This window comes from Myotis daubentonii, chromosome 17, assembly GCF_963259705.1.
Source record: "Myotis daubentonii chromosome 17, mMyoDau2.1, whole genome shotgun sequence".
NCBI lineage: Eukaryota > Metazoa > Chordata > Mammalia > Chiroptera > Vespertilionidae > Myotis > Myotis daubentonii.
This window is the reverse complement of record NC_081856.1, coordinates 4,039,081-4,056,310: the sequence shown is the minus strand read 5'-3', so window position 1 is coordinate 4,056,310 and position 17,230 is coordinate 4,039,081. Positions and strand designations below refer to the sequence as shown.

The following is a 17,230-nucleotide window of genomic DNA, read 5'->3' as shown; positions in this document are numbered from 1 at the left end:
TTTCCGCCCTCGCCAGTGATAGCAGGAAGTAGGGGTGGAGCCAGCGATGGGAGCTGGACACGGTCGAAGCTGGCAGTCCCGGGAGCTAGGGGTCCCTTGCCTGGGCCTAAAGCAGAGCCCACGATCACGGGGCCGCTGCAGCTGCGGGTCCCCGCTGCCCGGGCCGGACGCTTAGGCCAGAGGCGTTAGGCCTGGGCAGGGGCGGAGCCTGCAACCGCGGGGAGCTGGGGGTCCCCTGCCCAGGCCTGACACCTCTGCTGGAGGCCTCAGGCCTGGTCAAGGGGCCGATCCGGTGATTGGTGATCGGAGGGTGATGAGGGTCAACTCCTCTGGCCGAGGCATCAGGCCTGGGCGGGGGGCGGAGCTGGGGATTGGGGGGATATGATGGTCCCCTTGCCCAGGCCTGAAGCCTGGGTCAGAGGCATCAGGCTTGGGCGGGGGGTGGAGCAAGCGATCAGAGGGAGATGGGGGTCCCCTGCCCAGGCATGATTCCTGGGCCAGAGGCCTCAGGACTGGGCGGGGGCCAGAGCCAGTGATTGGGGGAGATGGGGGTCCCCTGTCCAAGCCTGACACCTCTGGCGGAGGCGTCAGGCCTGGACAAGGGGCCGATCAGGCGATTGGAGGGTGATGGGGGTCTACGCCTCTGGCCGAGGCATCAGGCCTGGGCAAGGGGCAGAGTCAGCAATCAGAGGGGTCTGGGGGTTCCCTGCCCAGGCCTGACACCTCTGTCAGGCCTGGGCAAGGGGCCAATCCTGCGATTGGAGGGTGATGGGGGTCAACGCCTGAGGGCTCCCAGTATGTAAGAGGGGGCAGGCTGGGCTGAGGGACACTCCCCCCCACACACACCCAGTGCACGAATTTCGTGCACCAGGCCCCTAGTTGATTATAAAAGCATACATTAGACCTGTGATATTGTAACATGATTTCTAAGTATATATTCATATGTAATATATATATATATGCACACATAATTCATGTATCCTCAATATCTTCTAATAGAAAAACACTGAGATTATGTAGCATAGATTTCAAAATAGATTCTTCCTCAACTGGCATTATTGACTTGTCTTAACTTAAATTCACTATACTTCTCAATTATCAATCCTCCAAGGTTAACTTCAGAGTGGATAGCAAAAGGAGTCCACAGTTGCAGATTGGCTTTAAAAAGTGTCTGTGGTTGACTCCTGGGGACGCGACCAGAAGCAAGTGGCCACCACATAGGTGGTGCAGATTTTTGCGAAAGAAAAAAAAATGAACCCCTTTATCTCTGCTTTTGAAGGTTTATTTTCTTCTCCTTGTGTTTCATGAAATTAAAAAAAAAAGTGAGTGAAAATACGTGTATTGCTACTGTTATTTGTGGTCAATAATACAGCTAAATAGATTCCCACAAACTTATTTTACATCTACTTACTTCAGAGTATTGAGCATTTGTTCATTGACATCGTAGCAGTATTTGAAAATACTGAGCACCCTTTATGTATTTTTTTGAGATATTTTACTCTAACTGTAAAACCAGATAGTAAAATCTGGGTCCAATCCACCTCTAACAAGTACTAACAATGGAATCCTTGGCAGATCAGATTTTTTTTTAAATTTGGACTTTACTTTCCTAATCTGTAAAATGACTAGAATGACACATTGCTCTGGAGCAGATACAAGAAGGAGATGAGAGGCTGTGCTCAGTCCATACTAGTTCCCTGAACTAACTCTGCTTACTCTGGGTTCAGTGCAGCCACACAGCCTAAGGGAGGGGACCGGCACGTTGGAAACTAATTAATGAAATACGGTGAGCACTGTGCTGTGGTTATGTAAGTGGATGGGGAAGTGCAGGGAGGACACTGGTCCCCTGCTTTTTTCTTCCCCAGCAGAACTGCATTTAACATAAAGGGGAGTCGTTTTATTGAATAATAAAAGCCTGCCTATCGCTGAGCTGGCTGCCAGCCACCTCTGCAGAGCAATTCTAAACAGCTTGTTTTCCAAGTTCTTCTGAAATAAGTCTCTAACACTGGCCACTGCCTAACTCAAAGGTGCACAACTCATTTCTAAAGTGAAGTGGCTCACATTTGAATACTGCGGTGAGGTAAGTGATGAGAGAAATATACATTAACATCTTATTTTCTCCTTACAATGATTGGAATCCGATGTTTTTTACATGAAAAGAAAAATTTGGAAAATTTAACAAACTAAGGTTTTTCATGATACAAAAATTAACTCACGACCCAGAGAAGAAAAAGACAAGTGAAGAGATCTTATTAAAAAATAAAAATAAAAATAAAAAAGAAGCCCAGAGTGTTTTAGAGTGAAAGGCACATTTGAACTGCATTATGCAGCTTAAAAATCCAGTGGTTTCAGGATAGAATTCAATGAGGCTTCAGAAGGCACCGAATCACTTTCTCAGACGGCAGTTCTCATCAAGAACGCTCACACTGTATGAATAGTAAGTTGTTGTAGGGCTGGCAACCCACCAAAATAAATATTTAATGATATGTTAATGCTTATTTTAAATCTCTTTTGTGTAAATTGTGGATTAAGACTGTGTTGGGTCAATGGATTCTGACCAGAATGTTTGAGAAACCTATTTGCTGTTGCAGCTCTCTATGGCGGCTGCATGCTTAATTTTCACAATTGTCCAGGGTAGGTCACCTCTGGGAGACATTTCCTCTTAAATGTCAACCTTGGGAACGTGGAGACAGCAACCTGGGGACCGTGGAGCTGTGCAATGTCTACTTCTCAAGCACGGAGATGCCGATTAATCCCACACATCCCCGACTCAAGGCAGCACGGGGAGACGGAGAGACGGTCCTGCTGTGGGTATTGCACAGAAATGAAGAGAAATGGATGCGCTCAGGCGCCAGAAAGAGGGTTCTTGAACAGGCAGTGGAAGCATCCAGGGCTTCCGGAGATTGGCTGATGGAATCTGTGTTCAGGCGACAGGCAGCCTCAGCCAGACGCCAGGTGGAGAAGCCCTCACCTCCCACCTGGCTGCGCCCGCTCCTGGCGCGCTTCTCCCCCTGGCGACCGCCAGCTGCTCGCTCCCCTTCCGGTCCGTGGATTCGCACAAAGGACTCACTCGTCCCCTGGCCCCTGGCCCTTGACTTCCTGCCCCAGCCCACAACTTGAGCAGGAGTCAGGCAGGAGCCCCAGCCATGGAGCCTTCCAGAAAAGCCTGGAGGCCGGCGCGCGCGCGCAGACCGAACAATGCCTGGTCCAGGCAGGGATGCATTCACGCCCCACCCCTGGCGATGGAGCCCGCGGAGAGGGACGCGGGACAGGGCCCGCAGGAGAGGCTGCTGCGTCTCTCCCCCTGCACACGTTCCCCTCTGCGGCGCGCAACGCGGTGCCCTGCACGCGGATGTGTTGATGGCGACCCAGATGGAGGGTGGCTGTGCCCGAGGCAACGCCTCCAGTGTCGCCGGAGCCCGGCTCCCGGAGCTGCGCGAGGAAGCGCAGATCTAGGGGAGGGAGCGGCCGGGGCGGCCTGGGAGGCAGGGACCTGGGGAGCAGGGGGAGGTGGACAGAAACTTCGGGAGAGCCGGCTGGCCGGGCGCGCTCCGCCGGTCACTACCTGGAGACGGAGCGGGTGGCACCCAGAGGCAGCGGCGGCGGCGCAAGTTCTCGGGAGCAGCAAGTTGTTCCTGCCTCTCAGGCGTGTCCACGGCCCCGCGGCCCGCACACCCGCTCCGCATCCAGGCGGCGGCGCCAGCGGGGGCGGCAGTGACGGCGCAGAGGCGGCTGCGCTCCGGGCGGCCCGCGCGGCTCCGCTCCCGGCGCTGCCCCCCCGCCCCCCTCCCCGCCGGCGGCGTGTGCGCGCGCGTGTGCTCGGCCCCGGGGCCCCTGCTCGCCTGCGCGCAGCGCCCAGCCCGCCTCCGGCCCCGCGCGGCTCCGTGGCGCCCGGCAGCCCGGCCCTCCCGCCTGCGAGGCAGCCCGTCACGTGTCAGTATCCGAGGTCGAGATCCAGAGAAAAACGCGCTTCATTCCTCCCACCGCCATACTGTATTTTATACCAAATCTCATTTTTATTCCAACATTTTACTCCCGCTCGGTGAGTACCTTCTCAGTGGCATTCTTGTCCTATTCTTTTTTTTGTCCTTTTTTTTTGTTTTTTGTTTTTTTCTTCTTTTTTTCCACTTCTTTGCTTATTGTTTGTATCTGGGAACGCTGGAGGAGATGGTTTCGAGCCTTTTCCTGAACCAAGTTTTTCTAGCAGGCGATGGGGCCGGGGACGCGGCGACCGTGCTGCGGAGCGACTCCGGCGAGATGTGCAACTGGTTTTATGGAAAAAGCGATGTGAAGTGTGGTGCCTGTTTTTTCCTTTGTAAAAATATTTTAAAAGCATGTTTCTACCTCTTTTTTTTTCGCCTACTCTTTTTCTGATAAGATTTTTGGATAGGTGGGATTTTACGCAGTGTTTACAAGTTTGTGGTTTTGCAATACGGGTACAAACCACTGAGCAGAGGCGTGCCTTTTCCATTTTCTTGGTGCCCTTTTTGGAGCCGGTGAGAACAAATTCGTTTTCCCCCGTTTTTGATAGCCATTGATAACGTGAAACTTTTCTTGCAGCTGGTTACTGGGATTATTTTTAAGCAAAATACTTTTTTTTCCTCCTTTAAATTAACCATGACTTTTGCACATTTGACTTTTTTAAAACCCGAGATAATTTTATGATAGATATCCTGATATCTATATCTATATTATTCCTTCTTCCTGCCCCGCCGCTCCCCTTATATCAATTTTCAAATGATGGCAGTGGAAGGTTTTTCTGGAAAAAAAAAAAATGAAGTGCGGTTTGGTTTCCTTGTCAACGGAGGATGAAGTGAACGGCTGAACAGCTCGCAGCGAGCAGGTACTTGGTCCCTTTGGAGGCGTTTCCCGGGTTTGCAATGGCAGCGCTGGTCCTGGCGAGGACGTGTGTGTGTGTGTGTGTGTGTGTGTGTGTGTGTGTGTGTGTGTGTCTGCGCGCGCCCGCGGTGGGGACAGCCCTGCCAGGCGCCGGGGAGAGTCCCCTGCCTGCGATCCCTCCTGGATGTGCGCAAAACACAGTCCCTCCTCGGCTGCGCCCAGGTCTTCTCAGTGGCTGGCGGCTTCGGCGCCTTGGGCGGCGGCGGGCGGCGGCCGGGACTCAGCACGCCGGGCCCTGTAAGTTCTCGCAGGGCGAGGGCCCTGGGCGCTGCGCAGGCCGGCGGGCGACCCCTGGAAGTACCGGGAAGTGGGGAGGGAGCATCCAGGCAGCATCCCCCGGAGGGGCTGGCAGCTGGCCACAGGGCCAGGCGCTGGGGACCTTTCCAGCTCCCAGAGGATGGCACCAGGCACCAGCCCAGGCGCGCGCCCAACTCCGGCTCCTCCTCTTTGCCAGGAGTAAACAAGGCGGGAGGTCTTCCCCAGCCTGGTTGCAGGTTCGGTTCCGAAGGGTGTTGCTCTCAGAGCGGCGGTGCTTCCTTTCTCTGGTGTGCGCTTGGGTGCTAAGGACTTGCTGGTGTCTTCCAGGGAATGGGGACACAGTTACTTTCCATGATGCGCAATCGGGTATCATGTTGAGGATGAAACAGTTGGTATTAATGAGACCACTCCCCTAAGGTACAGAATTCTCCATTACTCGAGGTGTAAAGAAACATTGTTGACTCGTTATAGCCACCTGACAGTGGTGCCAAAGGCTTTCCCTTGAGAACCTGGCAGGACAGGTAGGGGTTGGTGATGGTGTTGCTTGTGTTGGTAGCAATGCGCAGTGTTGAGTGTATTCTGTGGAGTTTGTGGTAGTTTATGACTGTTCTGTTGATACGTTTCCAGTGTAAGACTTTTGGGAGATGAACCGGTTGGTAATAAAAAGCCTTTTCGGCACTAAACTCAGTGACAGAATCTGCTGGAAAGCTTGCTTTCCAAATAACTCTGCCGTATGTACTTTAAATCTTAAAATCTGGAGGGTGGCTGGTATTTAAATGACTTGCTTTTGCAGCCTTTATTTTCTTTTTCTAACAAGAAAAGCTCAGCTTAAATTTATCATGTGCATGTAATTTTTATTCTTTTAAAATGAAAAGAAAGAAAATGAAATATGTTTTATCTCTCATACTTAGTTTTCTTCTGTGTTATCTATAGACTTAAAAACTAATTCCAACACATGGAAGGGCCCATAACAAAGGGGTTAATAACACATGATCGCCTTTTCAGGCCAATATTTCTCTAAGTCTTTAACCTGAGGTTGTGGAATGAAAGGTTTTATGCCTGTATTTCTTTACTCCTGGTGCTAATAGAGTTAGGAGTGCAAATGACCGTTTCTCTGGAGAAGATTGAAGTTTATTGAAATATTCAGAGTGCTATATATTTCTTTATTCACCATGCACTGCCTCATCAGAGGTCTGTAGAAGTCACGGTGTGAGCTGTGTTTGTGCTCCACGCAGCTGTCTCTTAGGAAAGCCCTGTTGCATTGGTAGCAGGGAGAGGGTTCATGTCCCGACTGTAGACGGCCACACTCGACACTGAAGAGGGGAGAACTAAGCCGTGACTCGGATCCTAGGTGAAGCAAGCTTCCAGCGGTGATTTATGTGCGTATGTGCTGTGCCTGCGCACATGATGAAAATGTAGTCTTTCATCTGGTTTCAACAACTCACAAAAGCATTTTAAAAGCCACTTGTAACTTTCTGGTTTTCTAAATCATTTTCCTCATAATCATGTGTGTAAGTAGAGATGCTCATTCATTTAAAAATGCGAGATAATGCATGTGTACAGTATTTTTTCACAGGTTGCATGCCCTGTAGATCCTTTAGTTCTTTGAACAGAGAGACCGAGTGGGAAGGAAACAACTTGGGTAGTCAAACCAAAACCTTCACTGAGGCGGGTGCTGCCCTGTGTGTGTGTGTGGGGGGGGGGGGGGGTCTCACAGCTGGGGCAGAGCTGAGTTGTACAGTATGATGCATCCCAATGAGATGAAAACCATCGGGGGAGGGAGATGTTCATAGGACTTTACCGTGGGAACACACATGTGCCTGTGCTTTGACATCTGTAAGTAAAAATCATACTGAGAACCTCTGGCCATCTTAGGTTTCCATTGGACACTCATAGTGCATTATACAATATGCTTATGTTACACTGCTCTCTGTCACATTCAGAGTTTTGAGATTTCCTCCTCCGTGGATCATATTGGTCATCCTACAGCTGTTGATACTGGCCACCTCTTCTGTGAGTTCTTTGGTTTAAAATCTCTGAGTGCAGCCCCCTGTAGTTAGCACCGCCTACTGGCTTGTCAAGGGAAACAACCCTGTTCTTTCATTCAGCAAGCAACCCACCCATTGATTCTGGACAACTTAATCCTGTGGATAATTCCCAGCTGCTCACAGAAAGAGAGAAATATATTTTGCAGGGAGAGAGGGCTTGGGAGGTGAAGGTGGGAGGCGAGGGAAAGGAAATGTAAATTAAATTGGCTGTTGGACCATTAACTGACCTCAAGTATTGTATTACCTGAATTTTGATAAAGAAATAATCAGAAACTTAAAGCAATTGTTAAATGTCCTGGAAGTATAAAAATGTTCCAGGAACTCTTATGGCATGCCACAATTTGCACTTTAAAAAAAATCCTGGATTACTGAATTAATTTCACAATATCTGCCTCAGTCTTAACATTGCAGAGAAAGGAGACGTTTATCGGAGTCCTGTCTAGAATGCCCGGTCTGTCCAATGATTTTTAAATGAAGAAATGTTCATCATTAATAGTAAACATTTAGTTATCTCTTATATGTATCTTTACATGGCTATAAGCAAGCAAGCGGCACACTGATTTTTATCTTGGTAGGCATGAAGCTCAACTGCTTTTATATATAAGGGGGGAAAGTTTGAAACACACATTTATAAAGGCACTCATGTTTACAAATGACAAATTTCATCTTTTGAAAAGATGGTTGGTTTATTATCTCTAATTTTTATGAAAGGTGAGTGGTTAAAAGAATTCTAATTTATGTAAACAAATGGTACCTTTAAAATATAAAAGGAATGGAATTGAAAGATAATACACATACATTTGATATACCAAAAATATATATATATATTGTCCTAGTTTAAAAAATTATACACTATGAGGGTAACTTTCCTTAAGTACAATAGCCATTTTTGAGGCAGCTGGCTGAAGTGAGGGGAACAGCCCCGCGTCTGTTACAGTCGGAGAGCCTTCTGCGAGGGGCAGTGTGGTCTCCTTGCTCACTGCTTACTGGCAGCGTAAGCAACTAATTAAACTTGTGCACCCAAACAAACAAACTCGACGTGGAGAGCAGAAGAGAACTCGGTATTTAGGATTGTTTACATGATCAACAGAAAACTGAAGAAAATATTTCTATTACATTTTAATTTATTCTCCTCTCTGACTTTTAAACACTTTTATTTTAAAATAGTGATTAGCTGTGACTTAAAAACAAAACCAAACCACAGTTATATCTTCACTTTTATCACATTGCCATTGAGTAAATCATATTTTGTGCATAAAAAAAACTGAGTTATTAATGGATTTTATTTTTAAGCTACTTTGGCAGGCTCTGGAAAGTAATAAAAAACTAATTTTAAAAAATCTTCACTGATCCTAATATTATTGTTGTTATTTCCTTATTGTTTATTATTATCATTTGCTACTTACACTGACTTGCACAAATCTTTTTAAAATCCCATTCTTTATAATTCAGTGTGATTTAAAAAAATGTAATACATTGCTCTTCAGTAATTGACAATGGCAACATTACCATTCACATTAATCACAAAGGAGGCCAGTTACTTCCCCTACACCATGATTTTGAGAACAGTAACTGTTATATAAAATTTAAGTGATAGCTAATTTCTGAATGGAGCAAAACTAGCTACACATTTAGCAAGTCAAGTATGATGTCAATATTGTATTCTTCATCATTCTCCTTTTTATTATTAAATTTTCCTGCAGAATACATATATCTAACCCAACTATGACCAATTTTAGTAGCGTTGCTTATTCGCATAGCTTTTTATTTTGAAGGACATCTCGGGGAGTTTATTTTTTTTGTTGCTCACTTGTTTTGTTAGACTTCTGTTAAATAACAAATGTACATATGGAAAACAGATTTTGTGTTTTTCCAATGCTGCCCTAAATTTAAAGCTTCTGTTTCTCTGTTTTTACATTCTCTCGCTCTTTTTCTGGGGCTGAATCCTGGAAAGGGTAGAGGTGTTGATGCAGTGTTTTCTAAGCTCTCCTGGCCGCAGAGGGCAGAGGGGGAACCGGAGTTGCTGGTTGGGGTAAACGTGCTCTAGCCTGCCTGCCCTGGAAGACTGCAGTGGGGCCAAGGCTTCCAGAAGACTCCTTGGGCATGTGTACGTGTAACAGGAGGCACAAGCACAGTAGGAGCACGGGACCCTGTCCTGTTCTCTGAAAGCGCCTTGGGCGTCACTAAGCACCCGCGTTCTAAAGAAGCACGAGAGCTTTATTTGCATAAATCCATTTCAGGCCCGGCCTGCATGGCTCGGTGGCTGAGTGTCCACCTCTGAACCAGGAGGTTGTGGTTCCCTGCTGGTCAGGGCACATGCCTGGAGTGTGAGCTCAATCCCCAGTAGGGGGCGTGCAGGAGGCAACAGGTCAAGGATTCACTCTCATCATTGATGTTTCTTTCTCTCCCTCTCCCTTTCTCCCTGAAATCAATAAAAATATAGTTTTAAAAATCCATTTCCTAAAATTACACTTAACTCATTAATTAACACCCTCTTTTCTTAGAATTACACAGTGGAATATTTGGTCTAAACTTGAACAGTGGACATTAATTGCATTCATACACAATCCATGTGTTTGAGGAAAACATTTGTACACACTGGTAGCCACCTGCTTGATGATCACAGGAGCAACAGATTCGGGCCGTTTGGAGGGTGTAAGCGGGGCGGGGTGGGGGGAGGGAAAGGCATTTCCTATGAAGTCTGGGGAGAGGAAAGCAAAGGACCAAGGTCGCCTGCTGTGCCACGTGGACGCACTTCCATTTACACTTCCTGTGAGTCGGTGCCATCATCACTATTTATATTTCCGAGGAGACGGAGACTGGGAGAGCGATGTCATGTACTCGCAGCTGCATAGGAGGTCGAGGGACGAGTCACGGGACTGTCTGACCTGACCTCGTGTTTGTTTTCTCTTAAAATAAAACAACCGCTCTTTATTTACTCTTCATCCATTATTTAAAATGACTGGATCTTGGCAGGTTTTCACATTTTCTCGGGAGGGGCCTGCGCAGGGACGTTTGCAGGGGCCGCGCGTGTGCCATGGCCGGGGAGACAGATGGGTCCCTGCCCGCAGAGGCTGTGCAGAGGCCCGGGAAGCACTCCGCAAATATTTACTCGCCACGCACGCACAGAATGTAATCTCCACTCTGGAAGTGTTTGCTGTTGATGTGGAAAATTAGTCTTTCGCACAAGGAAAGCGAACAGCCAATTCCTCCTATCGCAGCCGCTCTATAAATAGAGGTGTTTCTGTCTCCCCACATCTCACCGGCCTCACCTCCACCTCAGATTTCTCCAGGACACGTGCTTGGCTGTGCTGTTTTCCCAGCTCACTTTATCTGTTCCTTAATCAAATGAAACACACGTAACTACATGATATTATTTTAGCATGCTGTTTCCAATGGCCACTTGAGATGCGTGGAAACATATTTTATTATTGAATTGTTTCCCGGGAACTTGAGAAAGGGACTATTTTTCAATAAAGATTGAGCAGCGTAAACCACAGTGGAGGCGGGGTGCGTGAGGGTTGGGAGAAGACAATGAGTCTGCAAGTCCACAGATCAGCGGGTGTGGAGGCCACGGCGGAGCGCTGAGATTTGGAATCGGAATCTCCTGAAATCAGTGGCGTAAAACAAAGAATATCTAGAAAACAAGAATATCTAGAGGAGAGCCTTTTGGTTGGGGCGGGAGAAGGGGTCAGTTTTGACATGTTACTCATTTGAATTCCGACATTGCCTCCTGGCTAAAACCACTGATGTACCATTGACATCCAGGTCCTGAGCTGACAACACGCAGGCAGACGCTGGAAGGCAGTACAGAATCATCTGCATTGCACTTAGGAGGGAGGAGCTCACCCGAAGGCAAAATTTTGGAAAACAGCATTTTTCTGAGTGGAGGTAGAAGAAGCCAGTTAAAGACAGAAAAAGAGAATCAGGAGGCTAGCCACTGAATTAGTTTTCAAGAGCGAATTCCAGAATGTTGGCATGATGGGTAGTTGTGAAGGGGTGGGCACCTCTTAGAGAGGAAGGAAAAGGAATCGGTTCATTTGTTAAGTAAATATGTCCTCTGCTCAGCCTTGTTCCGGAGAAGCAAGCAGGTTGGGTGGAAACACCTCCCATCAGGAGCTGCCTCGGGCCCTCGCCCTGGGCTCTCTCAGATAAGGGAGAGCTCAGAGGTGGAGGTGAAATGGTTTTGGGCCAGGGCCTTGGGGGATGTAGAAGATTCTATAGGAAGATTCCCAGAAGGAGGACCTTGGCAACATTAACAAACCTTTGTGGTCACATTAGCACCATCGGGAGCAGCAAGGGAGCACGACTCAGCAGTCTGTAATCTGAAGGGGACAGCAAACAAGGATGTTTACTTATTAGGACATTAGTGAGGCTGCAGATGTCAGACTGGAGGGAGTATTTGTAGAAAAGCCAGGGCAGGGACCAGGGCTGGGAAGGCCACACAGCCTGAAGTTCAGGAGGGAGGTGCAGGAAGGGGTGGTTTGGGTCAGGGTAGAATATTCTGTTTCCGGATTTTGAAAGTGGAGCAGAGTCTAATGAAGAACAAATTCTAGACTTTGGGAAGCTCCTGGAGCTGCCGACTGCTGAGAAGTCCATGTTGTGAGAGAAGCTGAGAGTTAAAAGGGCAGTTTAGAGAAAGAGTTTTAAAAACCTGTCATAGGATGAGAGGGGGAAGGTAGAAAGGAAAAGTTAAAAACATGGACTGGAAGTTTCAGTGACATTCCTGGAGATTTAGAACCAACTGCCCTAAGGAAGCTCCCGGCAGGTGCGCAGTAGCTGCTGTTGCTGCTGGTCCCCTCGTTAGGGCTGGCCCTGCCCTTTCCCACCGGCAGAGCACCCCTCTGACCCCGGCTGACCGCTAAGCAAACGCTGGTCATATTGGGCCCCATCTTTGTAACACCTGGGAAGCATCTGTTGTTCTACCAGGCACCAATGTCTGGGGGGAAATGAAGGATGAGACAGGGGCATGCCAACTGTGTTGTGTGTGGGATGGCTGAGCGGAGATCTGGACCCCAGCCTCGTCACCACGCCCGAATGACACCCCGCGCCTTGGTTAGAGATGGAGAAGCAGAGGTGCTCAGCCTTGCCCATCGCGGGGCAGGTCTAAGGAGACGCAGTGCTCCCCTTCCTGCTGCCTGAGGGCCCGTTCCTGTCCTCCTCAGATTCTCCGGTCTTTTTGCGCTGGGCATAGTTGTAAACTTTTGAGAATTTCTTTGTTCATCCATATGTTGGGAAACTGCGTTTTAGGAGATTTAAAAAGATGGGAAAGGAGACAAGACACTGGACCTCTCTCAGGAACTGAGTCTGCTTGGGGGAGGAAAGGTGCATGTGAGAAATGGCGGTGCATGGAGCTTGGCCGGCTAAGGAGAGGGGATCGCTTGTGGTTACGTAGAGCATGAAGGCGCTTGAAAACTCGTGACTGCGATGCCTCTCCTATCCGGTGACACGCAAAAGTCCCAAGGTTGGGAGACTTGACAGTATTCTCCTAGCATTGTGTCCAAAGTCCAGAATACATGAGAGCAGAAGGGGGCTGTGTGTGGCAGGAGAAGCGAAAGGGCCAAGGAAGAGGACAGACAACAAGATGTAGAGGTGGCTTCCACAAGAAATCGGAGATGAACAGGAATGACAGGTTTTTGAAGAAAAAAGAGGTTGTCAGTAAAGAGGAATGAGTAATAGGAGTATGTGACTTTGTGTCACATTCATTTTATGGCGTAATATCGAGTCCATGGTTTGAGAGAATAAATTTTGTCGCAGAATATATTGAGATTACTCAAAATTATAAATAAAAATATTGTATTAGAAACTCTTAAAGACTGTAAAAACATAGAGCATGAGTTCAGGGCCTCTACGCTTTTAGATTTTTTTAAAATATATTTTATTGATATTTTACAGAGAGGAAGGGAGAGAGATAGAGAGTTAGAAACATCGATGAGAGAGAAACATCGATCAGCCGCCTCCTGCACATCTCCTACTGGGGATGTGCCCGCAACCCAGGTACATGCCCTTGACTGGAATCGAACCTGGGACCCTTCAGTCCACAGGCCGACGCTCTATCCACTGAGCCAAACCGGTTTCCGCGTTTTTAGATTTTTTATGTGGACAGCAATGTACACTATTCCCCCCTTATCCGTGAGCCATATGTTCCAAGACCCCCAGGGATGCCTGAAACCGTGGACAGTACCTAAATACCATGCTCTTTCCTATGCACACATACCTACGACACAGTTTAATTTATAAGTTAGGCACAGTGAGAGAGTAACGATAACCAATAATAAAATAGAACCGTCATAGCAATATGCTATCATTACCATTATGTGAATGGCTCTGGGCCACTATTAATAAAGTAAGGGTGACTTGGACACAAGCTTTGCGATGCTGTGGCAGGTGATCTGATGACTAGGACCCTGCTAGTGACTATGGGCAGTGACCAGACAGGTGACTGGTCTGAGCATATACAGCGTGGAGACAAGAGAGGGACAGGGCAGGCCACCGTATGCTTCTTTAAATCCTGTAGAAGACATTTAATAAGTAAAATGAAGCAGGTGGCATCCATTTTCATAATGTTTCATGTAACCCAGTATCATAAATGATCATTTCAACATGTAGTCGATTTAAATTAGTCTCTAAATATTCTACATTTTTTGTACTCAGCCTTGGAAACCCAGTTTGTATTTTACATGGACAGCAGAACTAGCCTGGTTTCGAGAACTGGGTCGTCGCGTGTGCTGGTGGCAGAGGGTTCAGAAGTCTCAGCATGTGTCATGTTTTAAATTCTTTTTGGCATCTCATTCCTTCCTAGAAATTAGCCAAGATACATTTCTAAAATGCCCTCTGATTGTCGCAGTTTTAGCTTTCACTTTTTATTAAGAATTTAAACTGACATCCAATGAAGTTCATTTTTTGCTAAAATGTGATCCCAAAATCCTGTCGGTTGGCTCAGCAGTGTTAAAATTTATCCAATAAGTATTTCTTGAAAATGCGCCTTTACCACTCTGTGTGTCCTGAGAGCTTTCTGTGTGTGTGTGTGTCGGGGGAGGGGACGCAGGTTCAGTCCACAGCTGCCTTTCTTTGATGTTGGGCATCTTCTCTGGCTGACAGGATGCGCGTTGACACTTCAGAATGTCTTCCAGGTGGTGGGCGCCCTCAGATAATCTCAGTAGACAGGGACTGACTGTGGCCACCGCGGCTCCTGCCAGCCTCAGTGTCTCCGGGAGAAATGAACAGGATGAGGGAGACCACAGGGCTGGAAGCCTTTGCTTGAAGCCCTGTCCTTTTCAGGAGGTGAGCACTGATCTGTTTGCGTTTAAATTGGGGGAACTTATAACCTAAAGGTTTTATATCTGCACACCCCCTCCAGCACATATGCAAGATATTAAAGGAGATGCCGTCGCCGCTGTGACCTGGAGGGTTGACACTTCAATATTCCTTGATGTCCAGCGAAGTGTTGGACAAGTAACCTAAATTCGGTACATCTTTGGGGGGCAGGGTGGATGCCAGAAATAGCAGTGCTTTTCTAAAACACTAAGTTGGCAATTCAAAGAACAAAGGAAAAAGCTATGACTTCAAGGCATTGTGTGTGTGTGTGTGTGTGTGTGTATCTGTCTTAAATAGTGTGGTCTGAGAGGAGGAAGAAATAGCAAATGATACATTCTAAATAATTTGGCAATCCCATGATGCACAGGGCATGTCTGTTAGGGCTGCCAAAACACAATGCTGCTGCCGGGACAGCAGCCTTTTTCTTTCTTATGGTTTTGGAGGCCAGAAGTCCAAGGTCGAGGTGTCATGTGCAGAGGCCTCTGTCCTTGGCTCGCGGCGGCGGCTTCCTGCTGTCTCATGTGGCCTTTCCTCTGCGTGCACGTCCTTGGTGTCACCATCTCCCCTTGGACCAGGGCCAACACATATGACCTCATTTACCCTAAGTACCTCTCCACGGGCCCATCTCCAAACCTAGGCACATGCTGAACTGTTGGAGTCAGGACTTGAACATGCAAATCGGGGGGAACACAGTTCAGGCTGTAATGGGTGTGGACTAGGCTGAGTCCCTTGGGAAATACTCTGTGAACGGTGAATGCGTCACAGTGCCGGCTGTTAAGGAGTTAGCAGTGCTGGGTGGGACAGGGTGAAACATGTGTGGCTTGAGTGTGTGGGTGGCCTGGATGTGACTCCAGCCTTGCTCGCGTACCTAAAATCAGGTGAGCTCCTTGGAGTAGCTGGGAGTGTGCTCTTGACTCAGTCGCTCAATAGCTACTCACTTTAAGAGGGCACTTTTCATATTAGAAAAAGTAATTATTTCATCAGGACTACATACGTGAGACACTGGAGATACCGTCCAGTGGGCACGCGTGATTAAGGGTTGAATTAAAGGCGTAAACGTTCAATTAGAGAACAGTAAGAATGGAGCGTTTCAAGTGAGGCCGTTAGGGTGTCGGTGGGTGCTCTGGGGCAAGGCCAGGGATGAGGAGGAGCTTGGAAGGACCTCCGAGGGGTGTTGACATGAGCTGGTGGGGATGAATATGGAGGAACCGGGGGGGGGGGGGGGGGAAGGCCGGGCGGGCAGTGATAGCGTTTATGTTCTAGCAGCTGTGCCCGACGTCAGGGGGTCCAAGCGAGCAAACACATGCACATTGTATGGTTCTGGGGAAGCTGATCAAGAACAAGTTCCAATTCACAATTTAAAACGTTTATCATACATTAAATTTGTTAGCCTGTTATGGGGATGGAAGATTTTAGCCACAGAATCCTGTTAGCTCCTAGTGAATCTAGATCAAGATTGCATTGGCTGCATGAAGCTCCCACTCCCTTGAGACTTTTGCAGTGTTCTGTTTTGATTTCAGATTGGAGACTCTGGCTGTGCCCTGTGCACACACGCATAATAATAATAAATGGAAGTTTTAGAAATATTGCAATTATATCACCTCCTCCCCCAAAAGCTGTGCATACAAGATATTATTAGGAGACTATTTGTCAGGAGGTGTCTTTTGTTTGTTTGTTTTTTAATCTTTATTGTTGAAAGTATTACATATGTCCCATTTTTCCCCTGCTGACCTCATCCAGCCCACCCCTGCCCTCTGCCGCCCCGCCCCAGGCCCTCACCACCCCACTGTCTCTGTCTGGGGGTCATGCATATGTGCATGCAAGGTCTTTTTGATTGATGACCTCTCACCCACCCTCCCTCCCCTGCCTTCCCTCTGAGATTCGCCACTCTGTCCCATGCTTCCAGTCTCTGGATCCTTTTGACATTCCCTGATGCCCCACAATTAGCGTGCAGATTTCAGAGCTCACTTACCCCTGACAGCAGCACAGAACTGGGCACGGGGGGCGGGGGGAGTCTCCTTCCATTGGCACTCGTGGCCCAGGCTCCATCTGCGCAGCCTCCGCTTTCTGTCAGGGAGTGGACGAAGCATGTCCCTCCAACCGGACGGGTCTGGTCTCCAGTCCTGGCTTGCGTGCTGACCTCCGGAAGCTGCCTTTTGTCATCGGGAAAATGGGGACCTGGCCGTAACTCCTTTGACAACACACCCCCTCCCTCCATGCAGTGTTTTCAACCAATGACGGTGTCTGTCTCTTCACTCAGTGTCCCTCCATCTGAGGCAGAGTCAACTGGGAGGTTATCAGGCATCTCAGTGCCCTGGCCACACTGTGACCACAGTCTAAGACTCAGATCCCCGGGGGTTTAAGGTGGCCCTTGGAATTCTGTATATTACACTTTGCCCTTTAAAGCCGCTATTGGGATGGACACCAATCCTGTAATCCCATCAGGTAGCTCAAGACATTACAGAGTAGATCAAGCATTTGGTGTGGTGCTCCAGCACCTTGCCACCCCAACTCTGTGTGTCTGCGTGTATATGCCAGTGTGGGTTCCAATATAATGACCGTTTCAAGATCGGCAGCCACCCTTGTGTGTACAATATGATGCTTCTATGTATTTCTTATTTGGTTTTGGTTGACAACTTACATGCTATTACTCAGAATTAATCAGCTATTTTTTTCATATGGCCAACCCCCCACACAGGTATTATTAT

At 48.0% G+C, this 17,230-nt stretch overlaps 1 protein-coding gene across 1 annotated transcript in view; it reads left to right on the top strand.

Moving 5' to 3' along the window:
- The first annotated feature begins 3,843 nt into the window (after positions 1-3,843).
- Positions 3,844-17,230, top strand: part of RALYL (RALY RNA binding protein like) — a 585,850-nt gene continuing 572,463 nt past the window's right edge. Inside the window, exon 1 of the mRNA XM_059673043.1 lies at positions 3,844-4,042. The gene's annotated coding sequence lies outside the window, so the exon portion shown is untranslated. The remainder of the gene's footprint in view (positions 4,043-17,230) is intronic.